Below are 10,430 nucleotides of genomic sequence, written 5' to 3'. Positions count from 1 at the left end.
TATTTGGATTTGAATGAACTTTTATCATTGCACATCTTGGAAATAAGAATGTAACATTTCCCTCACCAATAACTATTAGCAGAAGAAACCCTTAAATTCTATTTTTATCAAAAGAGAGAATGATGTGAAATCTTAATAAGAAACATTAGCTTGTGCATTAGTGCTGACTAATGTGCCATTCACATGTGATGGAAAAACAAGGCAAACATCCAGAATGGGCGTTAATCAGCCCTGCTACAAAGTCTTCTATCTCATTGCTTAAATAATTCATTTTCAGCTCTTAAAATGAGGTGAACTGACAAACCAGACTGATTTCTTGCCATGCTTCATTTAGTGCCTCACAAAGTTTCAGCAGTTGTACTAGACCACAAGTCTGACAGAGAAAAAGTACTTTTAAAAAACCCTGTAATATTCCCACAGAAGTCTCACATTGAATGCAAACAGGTTACAGAGTAAATGAAAGCCTTAGGATAGTCAAACTTGTTTTATTTACTACACAAAATTTGTAAAGAGGCAAGCTAATTCATGGGATCCAACAACTGAGGTTACCAATGAGATGCTAAAGTTGGATTGATAAACTAGATAAATGGCTGACCTCTGAGTATTCCTTATCTGGTGTAAATAGACAAACTTTCAAGCACATCAGCTTTCCTCTGATCTGAGGAAACAGATCAGAGAGACAAAATAACATCATTATGCCTTCCAACATCCAGCAAATCACACACTTACAGACCACAACTAGCTGCAGTCCTAATACAGATTAGATAAAGAAAGTAAAGTCAATTTGTAAGAGTGGATAATATTACAGCAAGCCAAGCATTGAAGACTTGTTAGAAGACAGATATATTCTTGAATATCTTATACTCCTTTATATAGAAATTTGTTGTTAAAAGAAAGCCCAAAGAATAATGCACTACACCTACTTCTGTGATTATTGAATGCTCTCCTTTGTGAATGTTACATTTTCCCTGAGTAATTTAAGTTTATGCCATCATTAGAGCATCATTAAACTGGGACCTGGATTTCCCTGCACTGCTTCAAAGAAATCAGCACTAGTCTTCTTTCCCTTCTCTTATCTGTTCACATGATTTGACATGCCCTTGTATTAGTTGGAACAATAAACAAAACGCCGTATGTGGGTAATAGCATAACATCAGAAATCCTTTAGGTTTGACTCAGTACTGACTTCTCTGCTCTCTCTTTGATTCAGTTAGTACTACTTGAAGACCTTAAAATTTAAATATTTTCATTGGAAAGGTAGTTGTTGAGTTGCATCAATAGAAGCAATTGCTTCTACTTTGAAACTTAGTTTTATATAATTGTGTTTAATGCAATCTATGCAATAGATTGCATATCAGTATCAGAGACAAGTTAACCTGTTTTGAATTTACCCATGCAACATTTTGACTCGCCAGAAATTATCATTTAACTTCATTTTGTGCTGCTGAAGCTTAAAACAACAGACAACTGGGTAAAAAAGCAGTTTGAACAGGAAAAATGTGGGGTCTGTACAGACTACATGCCAATGACCAAAGATGTTCTCTGCATGGCTATACACCTTACTCTTCCTTTGATTGACAACCACTTCCCTCATTTCTTCTTCTTAAACCTTGTGGTCCTTCCACCAAACCTATTTCTATGTAACACAACCCAACACCAAGCTATCTCTCAGCTCTTACACCATTTAGCACACCTCCTCAACATCACGTACTCCACTCAGTTGGGCTCTTCTGCAATGAGCTATGGAGAGGGGCCAAGAGCTGTGAGCTGCTGCCTCATGGAGCAGCAGATTGCTGTTCATCAACTATATAATGATCATGGAGAAGCAGCAGCTATCATACATGCTCAGTTTATTTCTGACAATTGCTGCCCAGAATGCACTCCTACACATCTTCACCATAGCAGAATAAAAAAATATATATATAATCAAAAGAAAATTCTGGCAGTGACTGAAGATACATTTGAACTGACAAGAAGTTGCGTTTGTGGTTTAGTGTGCCTTTTTTAAGCCCACTAAGGGATCTGTAGATCCCCACTGGTACTGTCACACTCAAGGTCAAGTAACTCATTCAGATCTAATTTTACTCTTACGCTGACACTGTAGTGGTAGTAACTTTGTACTTGAGATCCTGCAGAAACAAGATGTTTTGGAGCTCTGAAGCATATATCCTATTTCAAATCTCCAAATTATCTAATACTATATACTTCTACCAAAATATTAAGTCATATGTCACTATTCATAATTTTATGGAAGTTTTCTATATTGCTTCTTTTTATTTCAGTTACTTATCTTTGACCTGATCTTTGATAGACCAAAAAATGTGGTTAATTGTGCATCCTCTGCTACAGTAATTTTTAATTGTTTTTTGGTAAACTGATTAATTTATTAGAATAAACTGTACTTCTGACAAGAAACATTTGGCTTTTCTAGTTTGAACAGAAATGAATAGCTACTTTACACTTTTTTTTTAGAAATATTTACCTCAGAAAGTTTATGCATCTGTTCCCAAGTAATTTGCAATTAGCATGAGATACATAGTGAGAGGGATTTTTCCTCTTCAGTATGTGGGCAAAAACCACTCAAGAATATGGTTTTGTTCAGGGAAAATCAGTCTGTTCAGCAAAGGTTTCTAGTCTATGAAAATGCACTTTAATATGTGGGTACTTAAGATCTCTTTGTTAGAAAGATGATTCACAATCTAACCTGTAATTGCAAAATTCAACATTTGAGAGTCAAATGAAATTTTGTTCTCTGTTGTTATTTTCTCATTTCAGTCTCATGGATGTACACTCCACTGCTGATGTAAAAGACCAAAAGCTACCACAAAAGAGCCCCCAGCCTCCCAAAAATCTACAACTGGGCATCATCAACAGTAGCTGCTGGTGAAACCAGAACAGATAAGACATTTGAAACTCTGAATGAAGTAAGAATGCTGTGGGTCCACATCTACCCTAATCCTGACTGCTGCAAAACTTCAAGCCCATGAACCTTTATTCCCTCTCTGCTCCTTTTCCATCATCTCTGCTCTCCCCAGGGACAACCCTCTGGTACACAGAGAAGATAACTGCTGTTCTGGGATTGTGTAAGTTACTTATGTGATGGTCTGATTTTGCCTGAAGCTAAGTAAATAATAATACACTATAACACTAAATAGCCAAGCAGACCCTGCTGTAACTCCTCCTGTCAGCCTGCCACTTTCATTCAGAAATCCACTAGGGTACATCTGCAAGTAGAACTTGTACATGCTGTATGGACAGGGCTGCTCAATAAATCTAGTGAATGTCACCTTCACCACCAACCTAGAAAAACCTAATAGACTTGAGGGCAAGCACTCTGCAACTGTCAAATTCAGTACGACAATACTGAATCACACCTTCACAAAACCCAGTGAAATCTAATGGGGAAATGTCAGAAACCAGTAATCTGGTTTTTTGTCATTGTAGCTATCTATGCCTACAAGTCTACCATAGTCGTACCATAAACAGGTTTACAAAGCCTGTACAGTCATCATTCCAAGAAGGCTTCATAAAATTTCTTGTATTAATAAAGTCTGTCTTGCAACCTCAACCATAATGTGCATAACAAATAATAATGTCAGTCATTCATCCGCCCACATAACTGTTGGCATAGCGCACAACGTACTTAACATCTGGTATATTCAATGCACAGAAACAAAGATACATCTCAATGAATTTTTGAACAAAGGTACACATCTGAACTTTGAAATTGTCTTCTTTTTCCTCCTCCTCATGTACAACACTCATGGCTTTTTTAACGCATTTACTTAATAAATTACATAGGCTGAAGTTTTTCCTTCTGCATCCGCAATGAACGCCACGGAAGCACAGATTCCCCAGCGCTGGAGTTGGAAAGCAGAAACTGAGGGCATCCTGGCCACCTCCTGGCCAGCAAAGGGCTTCTTACAACTGCCAGTAACTGTAAACAGACCAGCTTCTGGCACTGCCTGATTTCAGATGTCAGCCTTGCAGCACCATCCGTGCTCCCCTTCACAGGGAGCTCCACAAGTCACTAAATCTAATTATCTAAAGGTAGTTATTAAGATTCAGGCGGTAGCTATAATTTCTTAATCTCATATCATTATTACTATTAACTAGTCACTATAACGTGAAATTTCCTATTTTCTTGTGTTTGCACTCTTCAGGCAGGTGTACACTGTTATCAGGCCTTGTCACATCTTGGCCAAATATGTCTTTAGGCTCTTTAAACCTTTGTCTTTAAAAGGAATCCCATCAGCTCTGTCATCAGTCACACTGCTGTGATCTTTCAGTTAGTCAATATCTTTTTGATAACAAGCTTTAGTGATAAGACATTTGAACTTGGATGCTGCACAAAACCTTTTGATACAAGGAGATGCCTGCAGGATGCAGCAGGATTGCTTTCTACAGTCCAAACAGCTAACATCATTCATTAGAGGGGAAGGCTGCTATGATATTTATTTAAGCAATGGATTAACGAAAACAAGAAAGACTCTTCAGGGATTAGAAAGTCTCTGGGTAAGAAAGAGCCAATATTGCAGAGCGACTTGGAAGTTTTTTTCCAAAAAGGGGACCTAGTCTAAGGCTTCTTTTTCAAGTCAAACTGCAGCACATAACGGCCGATGTTAATATAACATTGCATTTTCTTGTACTTTTACCTTCATTAAAAGCATTGCTGGAATGTTCCTACTTTTTTATTTAATAATTTAATAAGGCAAACTTAACAACCCAGCTACATAATGGAGCAATGTAATATCACCTGAAATCCCTCAAGCTTACTGGTATATACATGTCAATGTCATGTACAAAACACCATTTTTTTGTTAGTTACTACTTGGGTTTGTTTTTTTTTTTTCTTTTATTTGTAATTATGATTTCAGTTTTGCAACAGAAACAACTTTATCACTTTGACTTATTTCTTCCACAGAGGTAATACATCTTTAAGAAAAATAACGAAGACCAGGAGTCTGGAGGCTGGAAAGCCAAGACCAGGCTAGGGAATTCTAAAGCACACTAACTTTTTTCCAATCAGGTGTAAGGGTTAGTTTGGAAACCAGCAGCTCTGAATGTCAGAATACAGAGGGGTTGCCTAAACATGTGCTAATCAAAAGCAGACAGCAATGGGCCTGCCCGTATGGCCCGAGTAGCATGTCCCAGTGTATTTGAGCCATCAGTTTCTGTGACATATCAGCTCTCACGCCCAGGGCAAATGGCCCTGAATTGCTGTTGGTCTGTAGTTACCTGTTCACTTTATTTGGAAACAGTTTCTCCAACTCATACCTTAAGCACAGCTGCTTGGAAAAGACAACATGGTAGCAGAAATGTACATTACTTAAGTAGTAAGTAAGTATGACATATTTCTGACATGCTTTTTGAAATTTGTCTCCTCATTCCCCCTCAGCCTCCCAAGAATCTCATCTCCCATTTGAGCAGTGAACAGAGTGGGTTCTCTGAAAGGCCACCTAGGATAGGACAGAAGCTAGCCAGGGCTTTGAGAGGTATCTATTTTAGAACTGAACACACTCAAAGGCTTTAAGAGCATACACAAGGATTTACTTGAACACAGACTGCAACAGGGAAGTTTCTACACCAGGGAAAATTCAGAATAAGAATAGAAATAACAGGTTTTGTAAATACGTATCTTCCCTACCCTTCACAGACACACGGGACAGATTATTTCAGCAGGGCTTCATCTTAGTCCAGCAAGTCAACAAATGCCTACTTTGCAACTGCTCATCTGGATTTCTTTGCCCTCTTGCCTCTGAGGAGCACGGGGCTGGGCACTGCTTGGTGACTTCCCACACGCTCAGCCTCTGCTGCCTTGCCCTCTGGAGAGCTCTCTCCTGTGCCCTGGGGACAGGGGAAAACTCCCTTTCCCTGCATATGATTCACCTGACATAGCACAGACCAGCCAGGACCAGGGAAGCAACCTGCTTTCCTCCTGGCTCTGCAGCCAGCCACCCTTAACAAAATGCAACCACCATATCCTGCAAACAAAGAAAGAAAACAGATGCCATCTGCTACACACATTTTAAATCTTCCTTGGTTTGCTAGCACCACTTGAGATAAATAATTAAAAACCAGTCAGAATAATTATTTAAGAATCAATGATTTCTAAATCATTATTTAAAAATCACATTAACAAATTCTCACTTAAAGTAGCCATAAAATTTTGGAATCTGTGAATACATTCAAATATTTTTATTCCAACTAGTTAACTTTCTGGGTTTTTTTTTAATTCCATAAGACATGTTTCATCTCAAGAAATTATTTGTTAGTTATTAGCAACCTCTCTTCTCTCCATAAATGGCAATTGATCATTTTTCATTCATCAGAATTATTTATTTTTTTTAAAAAAGGATACAAATTAAACAACCTGCTAGAGAGGTAGCTCTACTCTATACATGCAGTAAAACAGAAAGCATATGCATTACTTCAGAAACTTGATGCAAGCCCTTTCACAATTACTTGCGCTTCCCCAAACATGAAGAATTAATGATGCACTGAGAAATCCACTTGCTTAATTGATACAGATATATTCATGTTTCTTTTGCAAAGGATGATGTATGAGCTGCAGAAGACATTCAGCATAAAGCACAATACACCTCAAGTAACATTTCCCAGCACATTGCTGGAAAAGAAGCTTTGGACTTCAATCTCTTGAATACCTGATGATGATGAAATAGAAAAGAATCTGCAAAATAGTGATGAATACCGTGGCCTTACTTCCAAATGGAATAGCTATTACTACTGATAAAATCCCCACCTCTACCCCATCTTATCTATAGCAGTCATCCTTTAACCCATATTCTCAAGTCCAAGACATACTCTCACTATCTCATGTTTCAAGTTGTGGCCATCTTTTCTAGCAATATTGCAGGTGAACCTATTGCTAAGCCAGAGAAAAACCCTGTCGTGGTTTAACCACAGCCAGCAACTAAGCACCACGAAGCCACTCACTCACTCCCCCCTCACCCAGTGGGATGGGGGACAAAATCGGGAAAAGAAGTAAAACTTGTGGGTTGAGATAAGAACGGTTTAACAGAACAGAAAAGAAGAAACTAATAATGATAACACTAATAAAATGACAACAGCAGTAATAAAAGGATTGGAATGTACAAATGATGCACAGTGCAATTGCTCACCACCCGCCGACTGACACCCAGCTAGTCCCCGAGCGGCGATTCCCCCCGCCCCAACTCCCCCCAGTTTCTATACTAGATGTGGCATCACATGGTATGGAATACCCCATTGGCCAGTTTGGGTCAGGTGCCCTGGCTGTGTCCTGTGCCAACTTCTTGTGCCCCTCCAGCTTTCTCGCTGGCTGGGCTTGAGAAGCTGAAAAATCCTTGACTTTAAACTAAACACTACTGAGCAATGACTGAAAATACCAGTGTTATCAACATTCTTTGTACTGAACTCAACACATAGCACTGTACCAGCTACTAGGAAGACAGTTAAGTCTATCCCAGCTGAAACCAGGACAAACATTTTACTTGTTGGCTTTCTGAGACCATATTAGTAAGTTGATTGACTTAAACACATCCCATTCATTAAAAAACAGTACTTTTGTCATCTTCATTACAACTTTTTAAATGTTACATTGAATAATATCCTTTCAAGATAGTTAGTGTAGCAGGTATACAAAGTGGTTTTATGGGCATTAAACATTCTCACTTTTTCCCGAACTTTTTTTGAAACACAGAAGCTACTTCATATATCCTAGTCTACCTAAATGTATGTGGACATATCATCTTGGGTAATGCATACTCCTAGTAAGTGTTCATATACAAGCTTCTTAAAAAAAAAAATCACATTTTCAATAATTACTACTGAACAATAGTATAGAACGCAGAAATATGATTTCTCAAAGTTGTGATTATAGTATGTCTCTTCTGTATTAAAAATCATCTGAAAGACATAAACTCAAAACATATGCTTCTTAGATATAGCATCTGACTTAAAGCTCTCCAATTTTCTTCGGTGGAATCGGCTGTATTTAAGATGGTGCCTTAAAAGAATACAATGCATATAGCACTAAATAGGGAAAATCACTTGATTGAGGCCTGTAGTCTCATTTTAGGCTTGCTAGCTTGTTCTGTTATGTCTCATTGGAAACGATGCTATGATAAACACCCTTTACACACACAAAACTTTTTGAGGGGAGATGTTCAATGTTTTATTTTGCACAGCATTGAAGTGCTCTACGTACACAATTAAATTAATAGAATAATTGCATTTTGCAATTTTGAAACATTTTTAATTGTTATACTGAAAACAATTGCCATAAAATAAAAAGCATATATGATTTAAAGTGAAATTTGTCCTTCCTTGTGAAATATTAGATGTTCGTTCTTAGGACTTACTTATTAAAAAGTTTTGCATTGTTTACAGTTTCTTGCTTTTTATGACTCAAGAGGCAGACCAGCACCATGCTCATACTGTGAGCTTTTGCTGTCCATTAAAAAAACCTTTCACCCCATGAATAAATGGTTTCACGCTGTGCCCCAAAGGTTTTTACAAGGTAAAAAAAGTATGTTTTGCTGGAGAAAAATATGAAAAGAAAAGAAAGGAAACTGAACCAGCCCAAAAGCGAAATGACACAGCTGTAACCTGTTGCCTTGCCAGTTAATTCATGAGTGCCAGCTGAACTCAATAATATTCAATAATAACTGCACTTGTCATGGGAGATTGCATACAATCATTTGCATGTTGACACCAAAATGTAAAAGTTCTTAATAAAAGTGCATATGTGTGTTACTATTCATGATTAGTCAAACTCTGTAGCTGTCCAGAAATTTTTGACTGAGACGTATTTCAGTTTTAATTAAAAAATAAACTTTAAAATATTTGATCTAAAAAATTTATTTTTAAAAAAGTTTGATCTAGAGCAAATAGATCCCAAATGTACACATTTTAACATGAATACAGAGACTGAAATACTGCATGTGTAATTAGGAGCTACCACCTAAAGTGATAAACAGAAGTGATAGTTTTTTGAAGCTGAAGAAGTAATTTCTGTGTAGATAAGACCAGCTATTCATAAAATCCATTACCTTTGTAAAAGTATATATAGTGTACACTATTTGTTATGTGTTTAGCAAGTTCCTAGAGGTTATGATCCTACAGTTAAGGGCACTGATGCTGATATAAAAATGCAAGTAGACTTCATGTGCACACCCAAACCCATGCACACACTGTATGAAACACAACGCGTTCACAACAGAATATTTTTAAAATGTGCCCTGAAAAAGGCATTTCTAAGTAAAGCTCAAGTAGGCGTCCTTCTTTTGGCTTATTCAAACATGGGATCTTACTCTGGTGCACCAGAAGCTTGGGATATATCCTCAGGCTATATAAAACAGTAAGCCAGAAAACAGTGACCGGCAAAGCTAAGTAGTGTCCTTTTGAAAAACGTAAGAAGAAACAAAATCCACAACAGAGACAAAGCCTCATGTACAAGTAATTCAGGTATTACATATTCTAAAAAATGTTGTTCCCTGAACAAGAAATTTTTGTGCTGATCAGATCTGTAGGAAGGAGTTCACTCACAATGTGCTCTGGTCTCTCGGTCCTCAGGCATGAGGAAGGAAATCTGTCAGTTTGAAAACAGATTAATGTGCATATCCAAACCTTTGGTAGTCATCTCATCTAACACCCTGACATCTGAAGGAAGGTGATTAAAAAACCCAACAAATAAGTAACAGGTAGGTGGCTTAATAGGACTCTCCTCTGTGTTTTCCATTCCTTAGGGTCTTTGGGTTTAGGGATCTGCAGAAATAATTAAGAAAAACATGCCTATTGCCATGAGAACAAATGAGCTACAAAGGAACCCACATTTAAAAATCCACAAGCTGAAAAAATATTGGAAAACTTTGCTCTAGGTAAATGCCTTTCTTAAGAAAAAAGGTTTAAACCTTTGTTTACAGTTGTTTACAATCAATATGAGCTACTATATCATGGTTTAATTTACAGTTTGTTCAGAAAGTAGTTGACAAGGTTTGAGTTGAGCCAGATTATGCATTTCCACAGCAAGCATTGGCCTAAAATAAACATATCCAATAGCTTGAGAGAATCCAGATTTAACAGGTTATATATGGAAAAACTCAGTATTTACAGATAAGAGAAACATCTGACAGCAGTTAAAGTAATTTTACTTGGCAGATTACATTCATGTGTGGAAATGTTAACTTCTAATTTATCAAAGAGCAGGAAAGACATGGTACTTTATTGGATGTCTGTTCCTGTTTCCAATCCATCTGATGGTTTAATTTCTCTGACTCATAACTGTAAATTCTTATTTATGTTACAGCATGAGTCAGTGTTAATATTCAGAAAGCTTCTTTTTACTTTGTGCATCTTCTACGCTATCTGGAAACCCAATCTTAATCATAGCAGAAATTCAGCACTGCTTTGGTTTATGTTACGTCATT

The sequence above is a fragment of the Haliaeetus leucocephalus genome, unplaced genomic scaffold (genome assembly GCF_000737465.1).
Source record: "Haliaeetus leucocephalus isolate CR32 unplaced genomic scaffold, Haliaeetus_leucocephalus-4.0 Scaffold228, whole genome shotgun sequence".
NCBI classification, from domain to species: Eukaryota; Metazoa; Chordata; class Aves; order Accipitriformes; family Accipitridae; genus Haliaeetus; species Haliaeetus leucocephalus.
The sequence above is the reverse complement of the archived record's forward strand: the minus strand, read 5'-3'. Positions refer to the sequence as shown.